This window comes from Lipotes vexillifer, unplaced genomic scaffold (genome assembly GCF_000442215.2).
Source record: "Lipotes vexillifer unplaced genomic scaffold, Lipotes_vexillifer_v1.1 scaffold5, whole genome shotgun sequence".
NCBI lineage: Eukaryota > Metazoa > Chordata > Mammalia > Artiodactyla > Lipotidae > Lipotes > Lipotes vexillifer.
The window spans coordinates 1,693,089-1,708,648 of NW_006788592.1; positions in this window are offsets into that span (position 1 = coordinate 1,693,089).

The following is a 15,560-nucleotide window of genomic DNA, read 5'->3' on the forward strand; positions in this document are numbered from 1 at the left end:
TGGTTTTACTTACTTTCCCGCTTTATTTAGTTGTGTGGGGTTTTTTTTGTTGTTGTTGTTTTTACAAGTCTCAAAAAGAAAAAAATCACAATTATTCTGGTGTTATCGAGTAAATAAAAAGCTAACAAAAAATGATTTTAAACAAAACTGAACACACTCTGCTGAGTCAAAGGATGCGAAAACATCTGGCTGCAATGTGAAAAGTTTAGTCAATTGATAGCCCTTTGGTTTTAGATTTGTTTTGTCTTATCTCTGGATTCACCAGATCTCTAAGTTGGACACATTGGCACAGTATAAACCCAGCTATAGATTGATTTCGTCTTGTAGAGTACTTAACAATATATAGAGTAATTAGAACACACTTTAAATAACATCTAGAGATGGGGGGCAGGAAAGAATTGATACTTATTGAACCCGTACCTTGTATCAGGTGTTATTTCAGAAGTTATGAGTATGCATTATTACTTTTTTTTTTTTGGCTTGGCTGGCACAGTGATTTATTTTTTAAAAAATTTTTTAATTGGAGTATAGTTGCTTTACAATGTTGTGTTAGTTTCTGCTGTACAGCAAAGTGAATCAGTTATAGATATACATATATCCACTCTCTTTTGGATTTCCTTCCCATTTAGGTCACCTCAGAACACTGAGTAGAGTTCCTTGTGCTAAACAGTAGGTTCTCATTAGTTATCTATTTTATAGATAGTAGTGTATATATGTCAATCCCAATCTTCCAATCCATCCCCCCTTGGTAACCATTAGTTTGTTCTCTACATCTGTGACTCTATTTCTGCTTTGCCAATAAGTTCATCTGTACCATTTTTCTAGATTCCACATATAAGCGATATTATACGATATTTGTTTTTCTCTTTCTACAAGATACCCACTTCCAACCTCGGGACACATACAGACTGAAAGTGAATATACATTATTTGTTTATGTGTTTCACAACAATCAATGAGAGAAAACAAGTTAATTTAAGCATTTGTGCTTACTACTGTATAAAACACTCCCAATACCTTATCTAATGTAATATCTTAAATTACAATATGAAGTAGCTGTTATCCACAATATACAAGTAAAACATTAAGAGAACATAAGGAATTTGACTTACAGTCGGAGTTAATTAAACGTGTAGCTGGATTTGAAATTTCACCTCTCAAATTTGAACACATATGCATTTTCCACTATGCCAATACAGTAATGTAAGATCATGTTCCTGAGCCTTCACAGAACAGAATTTAGAAAACATTTATGTTTCAATTATTTATTAAGGATCTTTTCAATACATAGTAGGTGAGCAAGGTACACATACTCCTCAATAGACGAAATAAGAAAAGACTATTGAATGATAATATTGCAGCGCACCCCTTATTCCGGCATAATTTCGAAGGATTTACTCAGATCTGAAATTCTTAAATTAATAATTTCAGACGTGGTGGAACAAGGTTTCTAAGAGAGAGGGGTGGAATTAACATTAATCAAGTGCCTGATAAGTGTGAGATGGTATTGTTTATTTAACTCCTTTTTTTATGAATGAGGAACATGGAAAATGCTAAGCATTCTACATTTATTACATCCTTTGATATTTACAGTGACCTTGTATGGTTATGACACATGACTGACCTCATTTTACAATGGAAAAAAGAAGTTGGTCAGTAGTGAAACTGGAAATCAAACCCAGGTCCTTTGCCCTTAGACATCCTGCTGGAAGGTACATACAGCGAGTAGCCATACCAAGCAAGCTCTACTTAGGGTAACTCCATGGTTGCTTCCTAAACCAGCAAATGAACAGAGGATTTTCATCGCTTTAAAGGTTCATTACTTAGGATTTCCCTTCATCCATTTAATTCAGTCATTCCTCAGCTAGTGCTAGTATTTGGCCAGCCTTCCACAGTCTCTTAGCCTCTTTGTGTTTATGGACAGGTCAACCAGCAGAATAATTTTCATCTGGCAAGCACCAATTGCACTTGTTTCCCCGGATCATTAAGCACATTGACGTTTACATTTACAACCATTTTCTGCCTTGTTGGTTTTCATCTACTTCATTCACAAATTAATAAGAACATAAAGAAGACTCAGTTAACGCCTCTTTGAACACCACCACTACCCTTCTTAGTGACAGAGAGTGAAGCTTCAATGTGAAAAGAGAAAACCTGGAAACAAGCTGAACTCAAACTGGAATTGAGATTCATTCAGCTTTTTGGACTTAGAAACTATGCCAAGAAGAATGAGTCACAGATTTGTAAATTCAAATTTGCTTTGGACGTTGTCAATATTCCCCATCAAAAGCCCTCTTACCAGGGTTTCTCAACCTCAGCACTATCGACATTTAGGGCTGGAGAATTCTTTGTTGTGGGGACGGCCCTGTGCATTGTAGGCTGTTTAGCAGCATCCTTGTCCTCTGTCCACTAGATGTCAGTAGCATTCCTCATCCTCTCCCCACCTTTTGTTGTGACAGTTGTCAAAAATGTCTTCAGATATTGGCAAATGTCTTCCTAAGGCAAATGTCTCAACTTCTCACCCCAGTTGAGACCCACTGGTCTATCCTCATCAAGATTTACTTCTGGGCTTCCCTGGTGGCGCAGTGGTTGAGCGTTCGCCTGCCGATGCAGGGGACACGGGTTCGTGCCCCGGTCCGGGAAGATACCACATGCCGTGGAGCCGCTGGGCCACTGAGCCTGCGTGTCCAGAGCCTGTGCTCCGCAAGATTTACTTCTCTGTGCTATTCTCCTAGACCTCTGGAACCAGCACAAGTCTTAGAGATAGCATTCTCCCGTTTCACGGATAAGGAAACTAAGGCCTGAAAAAAGGAAGTGAGACGCATACATGGGCAATATTTGATGAATATATACTGTGTGCCAGAATCTTTTCCATGTGCTACAGGGATTCTCATGGGAGAACCCTCGCTATTCTTATTTTATAAATGAAGAACTGAGGACCAGATCTTGCCCCCAAACTCCAGACTAAGTTGTCTTGCTAAGACTCACGTGTGAGAAACCCAACATTTAATCCAGTACAGATAACCTACAATATTTTTTAAGTCACCATAAAGACTTGCAAAATTTTATTGACTGTTTACTATCTGAAGTGAAAATCAGCTCTAATGGATTCACATGGTCACGATAGAAAAAATATTTCAGTTGCCCTCAAGTTCAGGCAAGAGGATACTGAGTCCGCTGCAGTCATGACACAGTTGTTGCTTTCCCATCTCCTGCTCTATTGTTTAACATGTTTGCATTATTGCTATCATCTTCCCCACCTTTTCCCTTAAGATGTAACTCTTCGTGGATCCCAAATTTTTCCCTCTGCCAGGCCTGGGGACACCACCAATTAGTTCCAATTTATATAATACGTTTCATATCTTTAATATCATTTCATTGTTTGTTTACTTAAACATCCCTTAATTCCTGAAATATCCTTGAAGGGTAGGGGGAAAAAGTACCTGGTACTCTGTGGTATTGTAACTTATTGCGTAGATGTGTGAGTTCATTAAATGTCAAATAATTTGATAATTGACTTTGTAAATGCTACATTTTATGTTGAAATCCTAGTGTTTAAGAGTGGTTTAGTATTATTTGGGGAACTTATTTAGGGTTTTTGGATGGGTCTGACAGCATCCAGTATCCTCATGTTTTTAGAGTCTCTCAACAACCTCTTTCTCCTGCAAATCTGCTCAACCTATACTCTGACCTTGAACTTAATGCCAATGAAAATACATGTGGAAGTTTTAAATCATGGATCAAAATTCTTGGATTGTCTTCCCATCAAGATTGAGGTCTATGTCCTTTCCCCTTGAATCTGGGTGGGCTTGTGACTGTTTTAACTGATAGATTTGGCAGAAGTGATGCCATATGACTTATGAGGTTAAGTCATAGGCTGTGCAGCTTCTGCCTTGGTCTCTTGGAATGCTAATTTCTGGATGTTCCCTCTCAAAATGTTCCATCTAAGAACCCACTGTCTATGTCTTGAGAATTCCAAGCCACATGAAGAGGTCATGTGTACTTGCTCTGGTCAACAGATTACCCAGCTGAGGATTACAGCATTGGGTAATCCTATCACATAGAGCATGTACATATTGAGTGCAGAAGCCAACTTAGACATGGATCTTCCATGATATTTCAATCCATAGCCATGTCAGTCACCCCTAGCCCTTAGACTTTATAACTGCTGTCCCAGGCACTGTGGAGCAGAAACAAAACATCCCTACTCTGATGAGTCTGAATTCTGGACCACAGAGTCTGTGGGTATAATAATTTTTTTTATTTTATGCCACCAAGTTTTTGAGCGGTTTGTTATCAGCAATTGATAGCTGGGACATTGCATTTATCCTGGTCCATTCCCTCTAGGTCCTACTCTATAACAGTTAATGGAAAATATCTGGGATCATCAGAAAAGTCTCATCAGTTTTAACCTAGTTAAATATGAAAAACCTTTTGTAGGAAAGGGTCTACTTGCTAAAGATTTCAGGCTGACCACTTAGAAAATTACTTGGTCATAGGAAAGTTCATGTCAGGCCATTTTTCAAAATAGACCTACTTACTCCCTATAGAAATTTCCAAGGAGGTAGGAGGAAATGGGAAGGTGAGATGTGAATAAAAGACAAATGAGAATATAAATATAGAGAAATATTTTGAAGTTAACAAGGAAACTACAAACTTTCTAATGCAAGTGTTTACCTGAACAGGTGAAACTGACTTTTGCAATGTGTATAGTGGGTTTGAATTATATTTTTCAAATTATGCTCTACAAAGTAATACATCCCACGAAGCAGACATATATTATGTATACATTTCTATATACTGTGATAGTTAACTGTTTATCTAGATGTTGCTGTGAAGGTATTGGTTGATTTGATTAAGACCCACAATCAGTTTACTGTAAGTAAAGAAGATTACCGTCAATAATGTGGGTGAGTCTCATCTAGTTAGTTGAAGGTCTTAAGAGCAAAAACTATTTTCCCGAATTAGAAGGAATTCTGCATCAAGACTATAACATAGAAATTCTGCCTGAGTTTCCTGCCTGCCCTCCTACCCTGCAGATTTTGGGCTTTCCAGCTCCCACAACTGAGTGAGCTAATTTCTAAAAATCTCTCTCTTTCTCTCTCTCTCCACATACACACACACACACACACACACACACACACACACACACACACACACACATACCCTATTGGTTCTATTTCTCTGGAGAACCCTGACTGATACGCACACTTAAATATATACATGCATATTTATACACATATATACATATGCATGTACATACATATATAAGCACTGAAATTAAATGTTTGAAAAACATTGGGATAAGCCAATATTTACAACAGAAGAATGCCTGCAAAAGTTACCATATTTCATTGTGTATAGAGTGTTTCTCAAACTTAATTTACCATAGAACCCTTTGGTTGCAAAGCATTCTATGAAACATGTTATATGGCAAACATTTTGAGAAATTTGGGGTTAGCAACTTGAGAGAAGCAGGGAAAGTTTGAAGCAGCTACTATAGGACAGTGAATGAGGTGAGGCAAATGCTTTTTGGAAGGCACTGATATTTCAAGTCTTTTATGGAGCACAAATATTTTGCAATAGTTTATGATGTTCTCCATGAATGAAGTAGATAGTGGAATTTACACACCTCTTGGTATGAGCAAAAGGTACAGTAGAAAATCAAGAGGGTATGTAACCCTAACAATGTTACTTACGAAGCTGTTGAACTGTGGGAAAATTTCCTGTCTACTCAAGCTGTTTACCTAAGCCAGAAAACTGGCAATCATTACTGATCACCTTCATCACCTTCCGTCAGAAGGATGCAAAAGCAAATCATTATACTTTCTAATTTCTCTTAAAGCTGTATCCTTTTCTCAATCCATATTACCTTAAATGGGTCCCATCATTTCTATGCTATATTTATCTATTTAATAGCCTTATAGGTTTTCCTCAGTTCAGTCATCAAAGGATCCTCCTTGCTGTAGCTAGAATGATCTTCCTAGAACATAAATATGATCTTACTACTCTGAGACTTTAAACTAATCATTACCTTCATAAGATCTAAACTCAGAAAAATCATGGTTTGATGGTAGCTACATGATGTCACCCATCCCAATCCTCCTTCAGTCACCTCCCTCATCACATCCCATAGCAATCATAAATCAAACGTACAAAATGAGATACAGTTTCCTAACTCGTTTGTTCCCATCATACTTCATGTCGTACATATGATTTTCCCATTGCTTGGGATGCAAACCACTAATCCTTCAAGAAGCAAAGCAGGAGCCATGTCTTAAAAGCATACTCATAGTTACATGAGTGAAAAGAAACTAGATCTAGGAAATTAGAAAACTGTGCAGTCACTTCTTTTAGAGGACAGGGGACTTAGAAATGTATTTCCAATATTGAAAAACACACATAAATATATGTAATACTTGGGGAGCACCTGTAATGTTCAGTTAATTAGGGTCAAGTGCTAATAATTGACGCCATAGCTTCATTTTCTCCTTTATTGTGTGTTTTTTTTTTTTTTATTTTTTTGCGGTACGTTGGCGTTTCACTGTTGTGGCCTCTCTCGTTGCAGAGCACAGGCTCCGGACGTGCAGGCTCAGCGGCCATGGCTCACGGGCCCAGCCGCTCCGCGGCATGTGGGATCCTCCGAGACCGGGGCGCAAACCCGTGTCCCCTGCATCGGCAGGCAGACTCAATCACTGCGACACCTGGGAAGCCCTGTCCTTTACTGTTTTAACATTACATTTTAAAATGTATGTTGATATATTGTGAAGCTAGATGATGAAGTGTACAATTACTGCAATTAAAATAATTACATGTGTACTTACGATGAAAAAAGTGACAAATGTGTTATACTAACAAATAATTATGTGTTAAAAAGCTAAAGCTATAAGCCATTTTGCTACTTAACTAGTTCTTTTTCAAAAAATAACATTTTCTTAAATTCTTTATTTACACATTTTAAACTATAGATACACCTAAAGAAAAAAAATTTTTAATTTTGTCTATACATGTATTATTGAAAATAGCCACTACTAACATTTTGTTTGGGTTTATATCATTCTATTACATTATGCAAATGAAATATTTTCAATTAACAAAATTGGATTAAACAGTAATATTCTGTCATGAACTGTTTTTCTTAAATAAGGTATACTGTGTTTATCTTTCTACATCATCATATATTTTTCATGGAATAATTTTCAAAGGCCTCATAATGTTGCATGATATGGAACTGCCATAATTTAAATAATGTTTCCTTTGACTAGATATTGAGTTTCTTTTCATTGTTTCATTATTGTAAGATTAAACTACTGTAGGATTCTTAGAAGCATATCTTTGTACACCGAAAGGCCCCTTTCGCATTTAAGATTGATTCCTGGGGGAGAATTGCTGACTCAAGGGATATGCAAGTTCAAATACAATGATAATATATTGCCACATTTTTCTTCAGAAATGCTGTAACAATTTTCATTCCCATTAACAAGGCATGAGACTGACCATACACCATTGCCAGATTTAGCTGGTTAACTGTTTCTGAAATGATTTTTAAGTTTTCTTCTAACCTTTTATTGGTAGCAACTTTCCCTAAGGCCTTGTCTTTGCAATCCTGGTTTTTTTCTTTCAAAAAAGGAAACTTTGGGCTTCCCAGGTGGCGCAGTGGTTGAGAGTCCGCCTGCCGATGCAGGGGACACGGGTTCGTGCCCCGGTCCGGGAAGATCCCACATGCCGCGGAGCGGCTGGGCCCATGAGCCATGGCTGCTGAGCCTGCGCGCCCGGAGCCTGTGCTCCGCAACGGGAGAGGCCACAACAGTGAGAGGCCCACGTAGCGCAAAAAAAAAAAAAAAAAAAAAAGGAAACTTTGATATGGAAAATTTGATTAGTAGGAAACACAGCTCACCTCCTCATAAGCATAGAAGACAGGAGCAATGAGGGGAGGAGGGGGCTTTTGAAACTTTTCTAGGAAGACAATAGCCACAAAAAGATGCTAAACTTAGCTGAGTGATTTTACAATATCCATGACTGTTATTTTTTCACCAGTTAAAGAGCATGGCAAAATCAGAGACTAGTGTGTGTGTGCGTGCGTGTTAATTCTGGTTAGCATAAACCACCTCTGTTAGATGAGAATTAGGTTCACAATCAGATACTAAAGAAAATGCTGTGGTAAGATGTTACAACAGAAAATTAGAAAATTCTACACTACATTCAGGTTGAACTAATAATCAAGTGGATGAAACACTTAAAAAAAGAAGGAAAAAAGATACATTGAGTTCTCTGATTATAAAAAGATTAGTCACAAAAATAATGATACATCCACATAAGCTTATAAGCAAGACCTATTTAGCTAAGCAAGTTGACCTTGACATTCAGCTGATACTGGGGGAGGGGGGAAACAAACAGAAACAAAGCCTGACCATAATGCACAGAGGGTTGTAAAACATGACTGTGCACGTGTCTGTTTTTACACTTATACACCCTCACTTTACACATTCTTAATATACCCATTTTAATTCTACCTGTTACCCTTACATTTACATTTTGGTTTTCTCTAGGTCACTGCAAAAAAGCCCTTTAATCCAATATAATTATGACATTCAGATCTTATCACTGTCTTCATTTTCCTCCCAAGGAAATATGATTGTTTCATTTCAACAAAACCTTGTGTGTGAAATGAAGAGAAAACTGCTGAATTCTCAATACCCAGGAAATCAATATTACATATGAGCTTTTCCTTTCCCCTGGGAGTTGCCCGGAGCCACGGAGAGCATCTACCCTGTCCGATCAGCTCAGAGTAGTGCCTGTCAGTGGAGTGAAAGTGAGACATTTAATTATTTCAACAGGAGATGGTAGCGGCAATGGGTAAAAAGGAAATATTATTATTAGCTGAGAAGGCAGCACACCTCCTCCAGCAAAAACTGGTCACCTTAATAAAAATATAAATAAGTGAATCAGGTAAGAAGCACCAGCAGGACTGAAGAGGTGCAGACATGTGACTCTCCATCATCTCTTTAGAGAAGGATAGTCTTTTCTAGTAAAATGAGTGGTCAGGGTAAAGGGGCCAGGATAAGTGGGAAGAGAAATCCGGTCAAGACAAAGCCTTAGGTTCTTAAACAGGAGATCTGTGCCATGTGTGCTTGAGTCCTAACAAGTTCTTCCATTGCGGAAGCTGGGCTGGAGAGAGACAGAGAAAGATGGTTTACTCTAGATTTGTATTAAAGAAACCCACCCTGGTTGCACATTAATTAGCAACTGGTATTTTCCAGGGCTAGGTAAGAGTGTAACTGTTTTCCCCCTTTCTTTCTTTTTTTTTTTTTTTTAACATTTTGTTGTACTATAATTACTTTACAATGTTGTGTTAGTTTCTCCTGTATAACAAAGTGAATCAGCTATACGTATACATATCCCCACCCTCTTGCATATCCCTCCCACCCTCCCTATCCCACCCCTCTAGGTGGTCACAAAACACAGAGCTGATCTCCCCGTGCGAGGCAGCTGCTTCCCGCTAGCTATCTATTTTACATTTAGTACTGTATATATGTCTATGCTACTCTCTAACTTCGTCCCAGTTTACCCTTCACCCTCCCCGTGTTCTCAAGTACGTTTTCTACATCTGTCTTTATTCCTGTCCTGCCCCTAGGTTCGTCAGAACCATTTTTTCTCTTCTTTTTTTTTCTTTAGATTCCATATATATGTGTTACCATACGGTATTTGTTTTTCTCTTTCTGACTTACTTCACTCTGTACGACAGACTCTAGGTCCATCCACCTCACTACAAATAATTCAATTTCATTTATTTTTATGGCTGAGTAATATTCCATTGTATAAACATTCCACATCTTTTTTTTTTTTTAACATCTTTACTGGAGTATAATTGCTTTACAGTGGTGTGTTAGTTTCTGCTTTATAACAAAATGAATCAGTTATACACATACATATGTTCCCATATCTCTTCCCTCTTGCGTCTCCCTCCCTCCCACCTTCCCTATCCCACCCCGCTAGGTGGTATCAAAGCACCGAGCTGATCTCCCTGTGCTATGCAGCTGATTCCCACTTGCTATCTACCTTACATTTGGTAGTGTATATATGTCCATGCCACTCTCTGACTTTGTCACAGCTTACCCTTCCCCCTCCCCATATAACTCATTCTCTAGTAGGTCTGTGCCTTTATTCCTGTCTTGCACCTAGGTTCTTCATGACCTTTTTTTTTTCTTAGATTCCATATATATGTGTTAGCATATGGTATTTGTTTTTCTCTTTCTGACTTACTTCACTTTGTATGACAGACTCTAGATCCATCCACCTCACTACAAATAACTCAATTTCATTTCTTTTTATGGATGAGTAATATTCCATTGTATATATGTGCCACATCTTCTTTATCCATTCATCTGTTGATGGACAGTTAGGTTGCTTCCATGTCCTGGCTATTGTAAATAGAGCTGCAATGAACATTTTGGTACATGACTCTTTTTGAATTATGGTTTTCTCAGGGTATATGCCCGGTAGTGGGATTGCTGGGTCATATAGTAATTCAATTTTTAGTTTTATAAGGAACCTCCATACTGTTTTCCATAGTGCCTGAATCAATTTACATTCCCACCAACAGTATATGAGGGTTCCCTTTTCTCCACAACCTCTCCAGCATTTATTGTTTGTATATTTTTTGAGGATGGCCATTCGGGCTGGTGTGAGGTGATACCTCATGGTGGTTTCATTTGCATTTCTCTAATGATTAGTGATGTTAAGCATCCTTTCATGTCTTTGTAAGCAATCTGTATATCTTCTTTGGAGAAATGTCTATTTAGATCTTCCCATTTTTAGATTGGGTTGTTTTGTTTCTTTTGATATGGAGCTGCATGAGCTGCTTGTATATTTTGGAGATCAATCCTTTGTCAGTTGCTTCATTTGCAAATATCTTCTCCTATTCTGAGGGTTGTCTTTTGGTCTTGTTTATGGTTTCCTTTGTTGTGAAAAAGCTTTGAAATTTCATTAGGTCCCATTTGTTTACTTTTTTTTTTTAATTTCCATTTCTCTAGGAGGTGGGTCAAATAGGATCTTGCTGTGATTTATGTCATAGAGTGTTCTGCCTATGTTTTCCTCTAAGAGTTTTATAGTGTCTGGTCTTACATTGAGGTCCTTAACCCATTTTGAGTTTATTTTTGTATATGGTATTTGGAAGTGTTCTAATTTCATTCTTTTACATGTAGCTGTCCAGTTTTCCCAGTACCATTTATTGAAGAGGCTGTCTTCTTTCCATTGTATATTCTTGCCTCCTTTATCAAAGATAAGGTGACCATATATGCGTGGGTTTACTTCCGGGCTTTCTATCCTCTTCCATTGATCTATATTTCTGTTTCTGTGCCAGTACCAACTCTCTTGATTACTGTAGCTTTGTAGTATAGTCTGAAGGCAGGGAGCCTGATTCCTCCAGCTCTGTTTTTCTTTCTCAATTGCTTTGGCTATTCATGGCCTTTTGTATTTCCATAAAAGTTGTGTAACTTTTTGTTCTAGCTCTGTGAAAAACGTCATTGGTACTTTGATAGGGATTGAATTGAATCTGTAGATTGCTTTGGGTAGTATAGTCATTTTCACAATGTTGATTCTTCCTGTCCAAGAACATGGCATATCTTTCCATCTGTTTGTCTCATCTTGAATTTCTTTCATCAGTGTCTTATAGTTTTCTGCATACAGGTCTTTTGTCTCCTTAGGTAGGGTTATTCCTGGTATTTTATTCTTTTTGTTGCAATGGTAAATGGGAGTGTTTCCTTAAATTCTCTTTCAGATATTTCATCATTAGTGTATAGGAATGCCAGAGATTTCTGTGCATTAATTTTGTATCCTGCTACTTTACCAAATTCCTTGATTAGCTCTAGTAGTTTTCTGGTAGCATCTTTAGGATTCTCTATGTATAGTATCATGTCATCAGCAAACAGTGACAGTTTCACTTCTTCTTTTTTGTTTTGGATTCTTTTTCTTCTCTGATTGCTGTGGCTAAAACGTCCAAAACTATGTTGAGTAATAGTGGCGAGAGTGGGCAACCTTGTCTTGTTCCTGATCTTAGTTGAAATGGTTTCAGTTTTTTACCATTGAGAATGATGTTGGCTGTGGGTTTGTCATATATGGCCTTTATTATGTTGAGGAAAGTTCCCTCTATGCCTACTTTCTGGAGGGTTTCTATCATAAATAGGTGTTGAATTTTGTCGAATGCTTTTTCTGCATCTGTTGAGATTATCGTATGGTTTTTGTCCTTCAGTTTGTTAATATAGTGTATCACATTGATTGATTTGCATATATTGAAGAATCCTTGCATTCCTGGGATACACGCCACTTGATCATGGTGTATGATCCTTTTAATGTGCTTTTGGATTCTGTTTGCTAGTATTTTGTTGAGGATTTTTACATCTATGTTCATCAGTGATATTGGTCTGTAGTTTTCTTTTTTTTGTTACATCTTTGTCTGGTTTTGCTTTTCTATGAATTTGTCCATTTCTTCCAGGTTGTCCATTTTATCGGCATACAGCTACTTGTAATAATCTCTCATGATCCTTTGTATTTCTGCAGTTTCAGTTGTTGCTTCTCCTTTTTCATTTCTAATTCTGTCGATTTGAGTCATCTCCCTTGTTTTCTTGATGAGTTTGGCTAATGGTTAATCAATTTTATTTATCTTCTCAATGAACCATTTTTAGTTTTATTGATCTTTGCTATTGTTTCCTTCATTTCTTTTTCATTTATTTCTGATCTGATCTTTATGATTTCTATCCTTGTGCTAACACTGGGTTTTTTTGGTTCTTCTTTCTCTAATTGCTTTAGGTGTAAGGTTAGGTTGCTTATTTGAGATATTTCTTGTTTTTTCAGGTAGGATTGTATTTCTATAAACTTCCCTCTTAGAACTACTTTTGCGGCATCCCATAGGTTTTGGGCCATCGTGTTTTCATTGTCATTTGTTTCTAGGTATTTTTTTATTTCCTCTTTGATTTCTTCAGTGATCTCTTGGTTATTTAGTAGCATATTGTTTAGCCTCCATGTGTTTGTAATTTTTACAGTTTTTTTTTTTTTTTGCGGTACGCGGGCCTCTCACTGCTGTGGCTTCTCCTGTTGCAGAGCAACAGGCTCTGGACACGCAGGCTCAGCAGCCATGGCTCACGGGCCCAGCCGCTCTGCGGCATGTGGGATCTTCCCGGACTAGGGCATGAACCCGTGTCCCCTGCATCGGCAGGTGGACTCTCAACCACTGCGCCACCAGGGAAGCCCAGTTTTTTGTTGTTGTTTTTTTTCTGTAATTGATATCTAGTCTCATAGTGTTGTGGTCAGAAAAGATACTTGATACGATTTCAATTTTCTTAAATTTACCAAGGCTTGATTTGTGACCCAAGATATGATCTATCCTGGAGAATGTTCCATGAGCACTTGAGAAGAAAGTGTATTCTGTTGTTTTGGATGGAATGTCCTATAAATATCAACTACGTCTATCTTGTTTAATGTGTCATTTAAAGCTTCTGTTTCCTTATTTATTTTCATTTTGGTTGATCTGTCCATTGGTAAAAGTGGGGCGTTAAAGTGCCCTACTCTGATTGCGTTACTGTTGATTTTGCCTTTTATGGCTCTTAGCATTTACCGTATGTATTGAGGTGCTCCTATGTTGGGTGCATAAGTATTTACAATTGTTATATCTTCTTCTGGATTGATCCCTTGATCATTATATGGTGTCCTTCTTTGTCTCTTGTAATAGTCTTTATTTTAAAGTCTATTTAGTCTGATATGAGAATTGCTACTCCAACTTTCTTTTGATTTCCATTTGCATGGAATGTCTTTTTCCATCCCTTCACTTTCAGTCTGTATGAGTCCCTAGGTCTGATGTGGGTCTCTTGTAGACACCATATATAGGGGTCTTATTTTTGTATCCATTCAGCTAGTCTCTGTCTTTTAGTTGGAGCATTTAGTGCATTTACATTTAAGGTAATTATCAATATGTATGTTCCTATTACCATTTTCTTAATTGTTTTGGGTTGATTTTTGTAGACCGTTTCCTTACTTGCATTACCTGCCTAGAGAAGTTCCTTTAGCATTCGTTGTAAAGCTGATTTGGTGGTGCTGAATTCTCTTAACTTTTGCTTGTCTGCAAAAGTTTAATTTCTCCATCGAATCTGAATTAGATCTTTGCTGGGTAGAGTAATCTGGGTTGTAGGTTTTTCCCTTTCATCACTTTAAATATGTTCTGTCACTCCCTTCTGGCTTGCAGAGTTTCTGCTGAAAGATCAGCTGTTAACCTTATGGGGATTCCCTTGTATATTTTTTGTTGCTTTTCCCTTGCTGCTTTTAATATTTTTTCTTTGTATTTCATTTTTGATAGTTTGATTAAAATGTGTTTTGGTGTGTTTCTGCTTGGATTTATCCTGTATGGGACTCTCTCTGCTTCCTGGACTTGATTGACTATTTCTTTTCCCATGTTAGGGAAGTTTTCAACTATAATCTCTTCTAATATTTTCTCAGACCCTTTCTTTTTCTCTTCTTCTTCTGGGACCCCTATGATTCGAACGTTGGTGAGTTTAATGTTGTCCCAGCAGTCTCTAAGACTGTCCTCAATTCTTTTCATCCTTTTTTCTTTATTCTGCTCTGCAGTAGTTATTTCCACTATTTTATCTTCCAGGTCACCTATCCATTCTTCTACATCAGTTATTCTGCTATTCATTCCTTCTAGAGAATTTTTAATTTCATTTCTTGTGTTGTTCATCATTGTTCGTTTGCTCTTTAGTTCTTCTATGTCTTGTGAAACGTTTCTTGTTTTTCTCCTTTCTATTTCCAAGATTTTGGATCACGTTTACTATCATTACTCTGAATTCTTTTTCAGGTAGACTGCCTGTTTCCTCTCCATTTGTTTGGTCTGGTGGGTTATTACCTTGCCCCTTCATCTGCTGCATATTTCTCTGTCTTCCCAGTTTGTTTAACTTACTGTGTTTGCAGTCTCATTTTTGCAGGCTGCAGGTTCGTAGTTCCCGTTGTTTTTGGTGTCTGCCCCAGCACGTACGGTTGGTTCAGTGGGCTTTGTAGGATTCCTGGTGGAGGGGACTGGTGCCTGTGTTCTGGTAGGTGTGGCTGGATTTTGTCTTTCTGGTGGGCAGGGCTGTGTCCAGAGGTGTGTTTTGGGGTGTCTGTGAGCTTAGTATAATTGTAGCCAGCCTCTCTGCTAATGGGTTAGGTTGTGTTCCTGTCTTGCTAGTTGTTTGGCATGGGGCGTCCAGTAACTGAGCTTGCTGGCCGTTGGGTAGAACTGGGTCTTAGCGTTGAGACGGAGATCTCTGGAAGAGCTCTTGTCGATTGATATTACATTGGGCCAGGAAGTCTGGTGGTCCAGTGTCCTGAACTCAGCTCTCCCACCTCAGAGACTCAGACCTGACACCAGGCCGGAGCACTAAGACCCTGTCAGCCACACGGCTCAGAAGAAAAGGGAGAAAAAGAGAAAGAAAAAAAAGATTTTTTTAATAAGTAAATAACTTGAATTAAATAATTAAAATTTAAAAATTATTAAAATTAAAAAATTAAAAAGTTTATAATAAAGGAAGAGCG